This window comes from Corapipo altera, unplaced genomic scaffold (assembly GCF_003945725.1).
Source record: "Corapipo altera isolate COAL_440 unplaced genomic scaffold, ASM394572v1 78, whole genome shotgun sequence".
Classification (NCBI taxonomy): domain Eukaryota; kingdom Metazoa; phylum Chordata; class Aves; order Passeriformes; family Pipridae; genus Corapipo; species Corapipo altera.
The window spans coordinates 1,131,127-1,134,719 of record NW_020884904.1 but is presented as its reverse complement, the minus strand read 5'-3'; positions in this window follow the sequence as shown (position 1 = coordinate 1,134,719).

Genomic DNA, 3,593 nt, shown 5'->3' with positions numbered 1-3,593 from the left:
AAGTGATTGGATAACTGGTGACAATATGTATTGCTGGTTAACAGTATAATTCAGCTATTGTAAACATAAACCAAATTATACTCAAAAATAGATACAGTGATCGCTGACACTTAACAACCTTACAATGTTGAATTTGGTTTTGCTATGTTATCTTGCAAGAGAGTTATTTTTTTCTGCACCTACTCCAGCTTGTTAAGGTGTTAGAGGCCAAACTAAATTTCCAATAGGAACCACATGTGTTTCTTGAATGTTTTATTTAGTAACAGAATTATTATATAGTTTTTCTGTAATTTGCTGCCATAAAGAACTTTAAGAGGTATTGCAGGTAATATACTCTGTCTGTGGGGTAAGTCCCTCCTGAGTTTGAAATGAGGAGTTGCCAGCAATGCTATGCTAACTGGCACGTGGAGATGCATTCTTGGAGAAGGCAGGGAAAGGTAGGTGGAGAATGGGAACATTCTCTTCTTTCCCTGTGGTTGAGATAAACTTTCTTTCTAACAGAGCAAAACATAGGCTGCTGGTTTCAGACTTTGATTGTTTGCACCTAGATTCCATGTGTGGTATTTAACCTTAATTCCAATTTGGTGCTTCGAGGCAGTTCCCTCACCATCCCAGTGTTTATTGCTGTAACATTGGCAGCAATGTGTGCTTCTGGAAAAGGTCACCAATTCTGTTTTCTAGCTAGAATCTTCTAGAGGAATGGAAATAGGAAACAAACTCAATGTGGAAAATTGGTATTTTCCCACATTCCACGGAGTCTAGTTGTCAGAGAACAGGGTAAAGGGAAAGGGGGTTGAGACTTTCTCAAAGGAAGGATTTCTCAATCCTTAAAACAAAAAGGTAGAATATTAGCCTGCAAATGTAGAAGTGATGCTGCCTCTCAAGTGTGAATGTGAGTATTTATGTATGCTTGTGGTTTTTTAACTGACCCCATTTCATCATTGTGCTTCATCATAGCTCTGTATGTCAAAGTTTTGTTGGTCTGGTGTTCTGTAAGAGTTTCAGGGGAATAATAGAATTATTTTTGATCTGATATCAGCTTCGTACTCAAAGGAGTATGGTCAGAAATAACTGAAACTTTCTGATCTATTCTAGCTTCCAGTTTTCTTTACATCATGTGACCCTAAATATTGTCAAGTTTTTCAGTTACCTAAAAAGCTGGACTGTAACAACACAGATACTTCCACTGGCAGCATTACTTTTCATTGCTTTAGCTTTTAGAGGCAGATGTTGGACCACAGCCCTTGTCCTGGGTGTTGTAGCAAGGTTCCTGTGTGTAAGTGGCCAAAGATTGTCTGACCACGTGACCAGGTCTGCAGACTGAGGATATGGCATTATGTCAGAAGTAGGATTAAGTCTTCTTTTGAGGAGGGGTGAGTGAATGGATGGCATTTGATACTGTCCTAGAGTCTTAAAGGGTAAAAAATACCGATTATGGCTAGTTAGGTAAATTGGTGAGAAGATTATGAGGAACTATAATAAAGCTGAATCTTGGTGATGAAATCGCTGCAGTAGCGATTGCTTGAGTTTTCTCTTCCCTCTTTGAGGGAACTGAAATCATGTCCTGTATATGGGAACAATCATGCAGATTTTTAGGAGTTGAATGGTGTATGCAAAGACCAGAAAAACAAAAGTTATGGGGAAGACATACCTGAATAGTAGAGAGCATTAGTTGTGACCTGTATCTTACCCAGAACAGGAAAGAATGACTCACAAGCCTGCTGTGACTTGCTCTCCATGCTTGTGGCAGGAGGTGTGCTTTTAAATTTGCATTAAAATCTCTTAACCGTGTGGCAAAAGTGGTTTAATATAAATAACTTTTTCCCTTCACCCACTTCTTTCAGTCTCCTCAACCTTCAAAGAAACAGTTTTGGATGATGTACTGTGGCCAGTGGAAATAATAGGGCTTGTTCCGCTCTAAACGTGCTACTGTATCCCCTTAGCAGTTATTACTAGTAACCTTGTCAAAGAAGAGGGTCAAAATAAGATTTGGACTTAAGACTTTATATCCAGGCTGGTGAAACTAGGACTTGTGCAGGTAGTAACTCATTTTTAGCAAGTGATCATTTAAGACTTGTTCAGACACTTGTGATACAAGCACATGAAAAGCAGAGCACAGTTGCTTTAATATGACAGATCCCTGACAGGTGTTCCAAAAGTATTTACTTACTTTTTCGGGCAAACAGTACAAATTAAGCCTGTTATTCACTCCTAACATACATCTTGTGTATTGCCTGATAAGTCCCTGCTTGCAGTAATCTGCTGTTTCAGTTTTCAAAAGAACTGAGTGTATTTAGAAGTTGCACCTTTATTCTTGGGTGGTAGGTGAAGAAAGGCTCTCATCCTGCTCAGGTATTTGGTGTTGTAATTCTTATTTGCTCAAGAAACTCTCCATCTGTGTTCAAAGAGACTCATTTTTGTTGTTTGCTTTTTTTTTTCAGTACCATGGTTTTATTGGATCTGTCCCTTTTGGTGGTGTTTTGGTCGTAACGCTTTGGGGAACTGCTGTATAGAGGAGGATTATAATTAGACATCCAGCTTAGTATTTTTATAAGTCTAATTAGAAAGATGGGTAAAACATGGTGGGATTGTATCCATATGCTACAGTCTTCTACAGTAAAAATAAGCTGGTAAAGAGTTACAGTAAAGATGTCAGTGTATCAAACTTAAAGGAATGACACAGAGTGAGTCCTAGAGATCCCAAAGGTCATGGCCCAAAGATCATATTATTGTGAGAACTAGATTAATACATAATTTTCAAGTGGTTGATTAAGGGACAGGAAAGAAATCATAATTCTCATAGTTAACTTCCTAACTGAAGCAAAACTTAAAACACTCTTGAGCTGTATGCTGGATTTGAGTAATAATCCCTTGCCCTTCGTTTTATTAGAAGGTGTATTTGTGGCTAACTCAAATCTTAGTTTGTGTGAGAATTCTAATGACTTATTTGGGGACAAGAAAACCCGACAGACTTAACTGATGAAAAATTTGGAAAACTCTACCTGTGAAACTGTATGGGGGTTTTTGTAATCAGTATAAAACCACCAGATTTCATACCAACCTTCTCTCTGGCCTAGTATAATTTTGCAGTAAGGCTCAGCCTAACACTGACAGGGGACTCTGCTGACACAGTCAAAATTCCAGGGCCAGCAGTTGAGATCCCTGGCTCCCTGTCTTCTGTCATCGTATTTGAAGTGTCTACTTGTGATTGAGTTTTAATGATACGACCTTTAGTTTACATGGAACAGCCACTTGCAGTGGTAAAGGACCCTGCACATTAGAGGTAAAAATAGACTGAAGTTGAGCCATTTGCCTGACTCAGTGGGCGTCTCATTCCTTAAAACATTGTTAAAAGGAGCAGTTTGCAAGACTATCTGGGATGACTGTAGTGACCCTGTGGGAGTATTTTGGAATGTGATGAAAAAAGACAGCTTTTAGTACTGGTTATAGGTTAAAAAAAAAAAAAAAGCCTGTTAAGCATTTCTTTCAGGTGTGAGACTGAATGGTTACATCTGTGCTGTTTATTTTGATCTTCTGCAAATCTGAACTGCTGTAAATTCTTTAACATGCTTTTGTTTTTAACTTTTGTAAAG